The 8,740-nt window shown below is 40.0% G+C and overlaps 1 long non-coding RNA gene across 2 annotated transcripts; it reads left to right on the forward strand.

Moving 5' to 3' along the window:
- The first annotated feature begins 25 nt into the window (after positions 1-25).
- Positions 26-4,900, forward strand: LOC138111631 (uncharacterized). Of its 2 annotated transcripts, XR_011151406.1 has the most exons (4): positions 26-162; positions 380-512; positions 2,478-2,540; positions 3,766-4,900. It is a non-coding gene; the product is annotated as an uncharacterized lncRNA (long non-coding RNA). The 2 variants fall into 2 exon arrangements; XR_011151407.1 differs by lacking the exon at positions 2,478-2,540.
- The last annotated feature ends 3,840 nt before the right edge of the window (positions 4,901-8,740 follow it).

Here is an 8,740-nt window from a genome sequence, read left to right on the forward strand (position 1 = left end):
GATTCATTTATCTCAGCCTCAATGAGCTGTGTGCCCTGAAATCAAGCGCTCTGCAGCCCACTGGGGCTGCTGGGCAAGGAGCAGCTGTGGTGTTGGCACACTGGTGTGCTTGGGCTGAAGAAAGGAAAAAGGGCCACTCTCAAGCTCCAGAGATGCAAAGAGGTGAGCTAGGGCACCACCATGATGCAGCTTGTGCTGGCTGTACCTGCAAGGTAAGGCAGTTGTGCCTTAGGGCACTTCTTAGTTGTTGTCTTGGGTGCACAGCCCAGCATTAGAGCAAGTAAGTTTCCACAGTCCTGGTCCAGTGACTATCCAGAGGAAGTATTTAGGGAGAATTTTATCTTCCTTCATGCTGATGTGCTTCTGATTCCTTCTGCAGGAAAACAGACTGTGTGATGGGACAGTGCACACCCTCACAATTTGCCAGTGACACAGACAGAACACACCAGAGATGAAACACGCAGAGATCAACCCTTCTGCAGTACCAGTGCAGCCATTTGTCCCCACACAAAGTATGAAGTATTTCTTCTAGTATTCAAAAAGGCAGCAGTGACATAGTTCTGCATGTCAAGCAGTTTCAAGCCCTACTGAATTTTCATTTTCTAGTGGATTTTGAAACTGTTCTATATCCCCAGTCATAATGTTGTATTCTTACTTTGCCACACTAATATTTTGCGTTTCTAGAGTGCTTGTATCAGATGATCTAAATGTAGCATGAAGGTCCATTTGGACTTTATTTCTGTTTTTCTCATACCCAGACTTACTATGACTTACAATTATGATGTAGAGTAGGAAGCAAAGTATATCTTTTGTTTGGCCTAAGTGCATAAAAACTGTGACAATTAAGTTAATAGTACCCAGTCCACAGCTATGAAAGGAATCAGAGAACTGGCACACCACCCAGCAGGTAGCACTGCTCTGAACAAGCTGGAATAGGCTGACACACCAGTGGCATCCAGCTGGTAACACATCCCTTGACAAGCTAGAACAGAGGCTGATCCTTGACAGGAGAAAACAATCCTTTGGACCGGGCAGATCTTGACCCACAGATCTGTGACACGCTGTGCAGCTTGGGAAAGTTTAAAGCTTTCCTTGGAGGAAAGCTCTTGGGCCTAACAATCTCAGTCTCAGAGGGAAGAATCACCAAAACCCTCAGAGCCATTGATGTCACATCAGGCTTGCATCATTGTATACTTAAGCAATGACTAGTAAATGGATTCGTGTCTGGGGTTTAGTAGAGAATAGAAAAATATGCCTTTTATCTGAGGATAAGTGAATGTCTGAAGATTTGAGGTTTTGCCTGGTTTGTGGGTCTCTCTGAGTACACCCATCATGCTGGTCCCAAATTCACAAATAATAACAGCAGCAACACGTACATGCACTGCTGTCTTACAGCAACCTCACCAAACAAAGACCTATTATCCCTATTTTAGATATGAGAAAATGGGATATAGGGACGTAGTAGCTGACTTTTTCCCAAAACTACCAAAGCCGGTAGCCCGGCCTTGATCTCCTCCGAGCAGACTGAGTGGTTCAGCAGAGACAACTGATGCAAGCTTTGCAAGAGATCAAGGCCAACAAGAGTAGAGGCTTCTACAGTGCCAATGAGGATCTACACTGCCAGTCCAGACCCCAGATCCATCTGGCCCTCTCAGAAATCCTAGTTTGTCCTAAGGATCATAAAAACCACAGAAACTAGTAATTTTCAGTATCTTGCAAATAAATTGTTTCATCTCTTACTTTGTACCTCTCACCAATGCATGCGAAGTAAACTGTTGACCTATCCTGCTCTAAAATTCTGTGAAAGTTTTCTAATTTCTGTGGTGGAATCTGTCTACATTGTAAGTCAGGACTTTCTCAGTAAAATGTCATAAACTTCCAAGTACCACTTTTTTTCCAGGCCACAGAGTAACATGATGGCAGAATGTTCTGTAAACCTGTATGTATCTGTGTACATATGTCTTTTCTGCCAAGCCTTGTAGCTGTTGGACAAAATTCTGGCAGTTTGGCAGACATGAGGTTCTAGGATTAGTTACAAGAGGACATTTGCATATAAATCTGTCTCTATTTATGAAGAGAAATGTCACTGGATTTTACTTTTGAAAATGAACCATGAAAATCCTCATATAAATTGAGAAAATTGAACTTCTTTCTCTTAAGTTTAAAGTCTCTATACAGTTTGAGTTATGTCTCTAGGTATATAGACTATTTCCATATTTTTAATGACTTTGCATCGTTGTTCAGATTGTTTCTATGGACAGGAAGACAGTCATGTGTGTGAACAGTGTGCAGTTTGAACTAGACCCATTCTGTTCCCCTTCTTCCTTTGCCCTTGATGGATTTTCACTGCTTATTGATCCAGCTGGCTTGCAATGGGCTGCAAGTCAGCTTGCATGTAGTGGGTAGTTTGGATTTGGCTACAAGCATCTAGATACGCTTATAGTCATCTATTTTTACACTTAGTCACCACTTTACAGGCAGGAAACTGGAGCAAGAGAGGCACATGCAACTAATGAAGATGGGCCACAAGTTTTAGCAAAGTAAGGTGAAATGTAATGTTGACATTTGGAGTATAATTACTCATGGTGATACTATACCTGTGCTGCATTAAAGTCAGTTTTCCTTATGTGAACAGAAAGTCCACAACTCTGCTGAATCACCCCTACATTACATGCTCTCGGACATCAGGAGTGTAATTTTTTATTTAAAAAATGATATATTTTAAACTTATATTCAGTATCATCTCCTACCATTGCAGTAAATTGTCTCAGAACTCAATATTTCTGATTTCTAGCATTCCATTGGTGAAGTTTTCTTAATTTTAGAAGCTAAATTCAAAGCTTCTTCCAAGTAATTCTCAATATCAGAAAATATCTCAGATGGGCTTAGCATCTTCTGCTGGTTTGGATGAACAGAGCAGTGTTAAATGTGGTTTTAGAAGCAGTATTTTATAACTGATTATTGGCTTCTTTCTGTTCATTTTTGTGAGTGTCTGTTGACAGATTATTTTTGCAGGGATTACTGGCACTGTCACGGCCTCATTAAAATGGCAACACCATAGATCTCTTGCTTCAACAATATTTTTAAGACACTTAACTTTCCACTGTTGGCCCGCTATCCTCCCTTAAAAAACACACAATCCTTCTATTAACATATACTTAAAAGTCTGTGGAAATGCAGCTTCCTGTAACTATGTTCCCTCCATGAAGTAGCATTTGCACTAAGACAAGTAGCAAGCTGTCCCACTGCTGAAGCTGTATCTATCCTAGCACCAATAATGACAAAACAGCAAAACAAACCCCGTTTTCACTGGACTCTGTAGTTATTTTTCCAGGTATAATAAAACACATCAACTACATCTTTAAATATTTATCAGCAATTTTTTGTTTGAATTTGCCTTTAGTATAGCCTTTATTTTTAATTTTCTCATTAAATATTGCTGAAGTGCAATGGAAGCACCACAGAAATTATTTTAATACCCACTCAGATGCCCACTCAGTTTTGTAGCATAAGGATCAGTTCTCTATCATCATTTCAACTTCCCTGCACACAACAGACTTTACAGACCAGTCTCTGTGTGCATGGGGAATTCACATCTGACAACTCATTTTACAAATTGCTCTTCTTATTCCTGGGCCAAATCCCATAAAGTTTGTTAACTCCCATGGCACTTGATGGGAGAGACAGGTGGTCAGAGGACTGGAAACTCATCCCTGTGTAGGCTGACACCTATTAAACACAAACCCCACTGGTTTTAATCCCCAGGATCAGTTTCTGACTGCTCTATACATATCGTCAGGATACAGCTGTTGCAGATCTGAAAGAGCAGACAAGATCAACCTGATGCCAATGAAGGGATACAATGGAATTTGTCTTTCCATGGAGAAGAGGCTGCTGTGCAAAAATATGAAACAAGTCAATATGGAGGAGACAGCTGATGCAGCCACAAGGACGCAATTTTATCTCCTTGGATGCAAGTTCTGGATGTGCCTGTGAGTGACCAGTCTCCTCCACCACAGCAGATAAAGGGCAGAGGGTAGAGGAAGGGGTTTGATGATTCCAAATTTTTCAGAAGGGTCTTATGAATTGAAGCTCATTAATTAATACAGTTGAGGTTCAGAAGAGAAAGTGTAACCAGATCTTGTAACCACAATACTATGAGACTGGGAAGACTTGGAAATTACGGCAGTTCCTAATTTATAACAAGATTCATTCAAGCAGTATTTTCATTCTAATAACTAATTCTAATTCTAAATAATTGAGAAGGGAAGAATTAAAAGACTACATCTTTTTTACTGCTCATAATGACATGAAATGCATCTTCCTCTGCTGTTTTTCCTTTGGGCCCAAATATTTTGATTTGTGCAGCAGCTTCTAAGTGTGCCCTGCTGGTCAGGTTGGAGAGCAGTCATTGCTCACCAAGGGCCCACTCAAACTGGGTGAATTCATGTTTCTTTGTCTTGCACATCTTCACAAGCCTTCTATTCCCAGCCAAGTGGACTATCTATAAATATTCCCAAATTTAATATTATAAAAATAAACTGTCCTGTGGCACTTAAGCAACATGCAAGCCACAAGACACAGTTTAAGAGAAAAAACTTTAAGAGACTATACCAGATCCAGTTAATTTAATAGTGACCAAGTGAATATGCCCAAAAGCTCTATTTTTAAAATCTGAAATTTAAACATTTTATATTAAAAACTAGTTTTAAAAATCATTTTATAAATTATTTTATCTAGTCAGTTTTATGATTTAGAAACAGGAAAAAAATTTTGACATAGAAAACCCATCCAGCTGTTTCAAATATCTTGAAGACATCCAAAACCATTTTGACCACATATCCTTTAGATATGTACCCAAATCAGAAGTGAATTTTGTGTTGGTTTATGGAATATTAAATATTGGTGTTGGAATATTCTTAGTTGCTAATTTTTGACTTCAGATTTCTAATTTTACATGCAGATATGCAATTGACAAAACAATCCAATACACAAACACAGAAAGGAATGGTCCGTGTAAGACAGTTGTAGAACTATTAATAATTATTAATTAACTAGTTGTAGAACTATTAATACAGCAAAGGATTCTCAGAGAGTAAAAGCAACCAACAAACAACCTTGCAGTTCTAGGGACTTGAGATGAGAAGACCACCTCCTTCACGCCCCCGGTTAACCCTATTGTTTTCAGCAAGAACAGGATCACACCCATAGCTCCAAAGGTGTTAATGGCAGCAGAGCCCATCCTGCCACAGGAGGTTGGCATCTGCTTCTCCTCCCACCTCCGGCTGCGTGGTCCTGCTCTTCCGCTGCAGCTTCCCCTCTCCAGCTATGCCACAGCAACTGCTTGCAGGAGCACAGGGTAAAATGGATTGCTGAAAATAACCCTTTAGCAGAGTTATTTTTAACCTGGATCCCTTCAGATTTTGTCAGGGTGGCATCACGAGGCATTGTGCACATGGGCAGTTGTAGGTGCAGGATAATGGGTGGCCGAGAGCATGGCCGGGGGTGGAGGATAGAGAGGACCTTTAATCTGGCTTTCCACCTGAAGGCAGCAAACTGTGAAACTACATCCAGGGTTAACAATTGCATATACAATATACACTGCAGAAAAAATACTGGTCTTTCTGTCATAGCCATGAGAGAACAAGGACTTTCCAAAATGTTCAAAAATCATCAGAATATTTTTCCTTTCTTTTTCTGCCCCCATAGCTAAATATACACACAGAGATGTCTTGCAGTATTAAATAACCATTTCCTCACTTTTTTTATCCTCTCAGTGTAATTAATTAACTGCCTCTTCTAAAGGACTCCATGAAATCTGAGTCCAGGGATGTCAGAGACATTCACAAGCAAAATCTCTGCTAATAAACTGCATGGCCACGATTCACAGCAGAAGCACTTAATTCCAGTGATAGTGACACAGCACCTTCTAGATCACTTTTCTAATTATGGTGACACAGAGAGGAAGTAGTAGTACCTTTCTGATAAAAGTAAAAATTTGTGCACACTGATAAAAATATGACATTTTCAATCAGGAATGAAGAGGGACATTGCACTGAAAAAATGGAAGAGTAGAGATGTACTTGAGATTTGTCAGTGCTTTCTTGTCCACAGAGACCAAGGAGGTGGTCATGTACTTACATTACTTATAAGCACTGAGAAAACACTAGAAGGAAGAAGATAAATCTTTTTCCTAAGAAGTTCTCTCTCCTTTGTTTGATGAGTCCTACCCTTCGTTCTCAGTAGCAACTCTCTTGTCCAGGTTTCTGGGAACTAGCTGCTAGGAGGAATTTTTTTAATAAGGAGGACATTTCCTAGCTCAGAGAGCAGCAGCAAATGAAAAACTCATGCCCTGGACTCAGCACTTTCATGTGTTCTTTAATAGTCATTTGGCTCCTTGTTGCCTATTGGAAGGACTGGCTGCATAAACAAACTGCTTTTCAGTTGATTCAATTGGTGCTTCTGTACCCAAACAGGACACCAATATTAGCTATTTTAGTCTTTAGGTTATTTTTTATACTTTCACAACTCTTGCACTCTGAGACTGATCTGGGATTGATATTGCAGCCAAAGAGGATTTGGGGTTTTATTTAATCCTGTTTCTTTGCCACGTAGCTAAAAGGCATTTCCTTTGTTATCAATATTATACTCCAGTTAAGTCAATAAATATTCACCGTGTCTGCTTACTTCTTGTAACTCCTGGTTGGACAAAAGCCTCGAAACATTTGAGGAGAGTACAATAAAATCAGTGCTTCAAATGGTAAGCAGGGAAAAAGAACAAGAAATACAGCTATCCAGTCAGATCTCTTTTTCCTGTCTTTTATCACCTTCTGTATACCACCTGTCATCTTTTTTCAGCGCCTCATTCCCTGTCTCTTCCTTTTTCTGGGCTTTTCTCACTTGGTATCACCCTCATTTTCAACAGTTTGTTGCTTCTTTTTCTGAACTCCAGCTGACATCTTGTTGCCACAGCAGTATCAGATAAATAAAAAATCACTTCTGCAACCAACTGCTGTTCCAGCAGAAGATTGTAGCAATACAACTCATTTACAATGCTCATACTTGTAAATTTGCCCCTAAAATTTTCAGTGCTAACATTTTCACTGCATGCTATTTTCTGTTATCCTTAACATGCTAAACCCTTCTGCTAACCCATCATGTTTACCCTTGCAGTTTCAGACTTTATAAATACATGTCTATATATGATATGTAGATACATATATTTATACAAGTACAAATATCAGTTTTTTAACACCCCCCAAAAGACCCCATCCATGTATATACACTGACATGTACAGACTACTTCCTCCAGTCCACTGTTACCGTGCAACACTTGTAGATTCATCTCTCATTTTCCTGACTGCTCCTCTACCCACTAATATCCAATCCACCCCTAGCATATGCAAACTATCATCTGGCTGCTGCTACACCACCACCCTGATTTCATCTTTCAACGCAAAATCATCTCTCACATTTAACAGCCTTTTCCATAACTTTTATCAGCACTGATATGTCTCCCTTCAGGCAGTTGTAGAGAAGGATAAGGTCACCCCTGCAGCTCCTTTTCTCCAGGCTAAACACTCCCAGTTCCCTCAGCTGCTCCTTATATAACTTGTGCTCCAGACCCTTCACCAACTTCGTTGACCTTCTCTTGACAAGCTCCAGCACCTCAACATCTTGCTTGTAATGAAGGACCCAGAACAGAGGATTTGAGGTGTGACCTCACCAGTGTCCACTACAGGGGAGCAATCACTGCCCTGGTCCTGCTGGCCACACTGTTGCTGATACAGGCCGGGATGCCATTGACCTTCTTGGCCACCTGGGCACATGCTGGCTCGTGTTCAGCAGCTGTTGGCCAGCACTCCTGGATCCTTTTCCATCAGGCAGCTTTCCAGCCACTCTGGCCCCAGCCTGTATTGCTGCCTGGGGTTGCTGTGACCCAAGGGCAGGACCCGGCACTGGGCCTTGTTGAACCTCATATTATTCGTACTATACATCCCTCTGTCAGACATCAGTCACACTAGGGAGGGGTCCCCACATTAAAAGAAAAGTAGGCTCTATTTTTTCCCTCTGTTTTCAGTGAAGCACATCTAAATGAAATTACTCCTTTGTCTTTTGTAATATCTGCAGAGAAAGTCAAAGGCAATTAACTTCCAAATTATCGGATAAGCTTGGAGTCCAAAATAAGGGGGTAATGAATATTTCCCAGAGAGTAATACCCAACATTCCCATTACAATTTCTACTTGTCAACAGCATGCATGTGCATCCCATTTAACACGGCTGGATGTCATTAGGGCATCATCTTGTATTTGAAGTATGTGACAAAACTTGTACTATGAAATACACTCTATACATTCTATTTTATTCAAAATTTTATTCAAAAACCTGAAGAAGTGTGTCTTATGCGTTTCCAATGAGAAAATTAACATATCTAATTCAATACTACATATTGTCCCCATGAAATTATACAGTTTGAATTTTGAATTTTTACTGATGGTTGAATCGCAAAGTTAAAAATTAAAAACTTTAATGTCATTAAACTTGTAGATATTTTCAAATAAACTAATAGATTTGCATTATAAAAATGCATAAAATGTGTATCTAGTAATTGTTCACAATGAAAAGACAGCATTATCTCCAACAACAAAGGATAGAATGGGGAAACTCAGGAAGAGAGGGACAGCTGCAGCACAATATATTTTTTGTAGCTGGGGTTGTGAGGGGAGGTGGTTTGTTTGG

This window comes from Aphelocoma coerulescens, chromosome 5 (assembly GCF_041296385.1).
Source record: "Aphelocoma coerulescens isolate FSJ_1873_10779 chromosome 5, UR_Acoe_1.0, whole genome shotgun sequence".
NCBI lineage: Eukaryota > Metazoa > Chordata > Aves > Passeriformes > Corvidae > Aphelocoma > Aphelocoma coerulescens.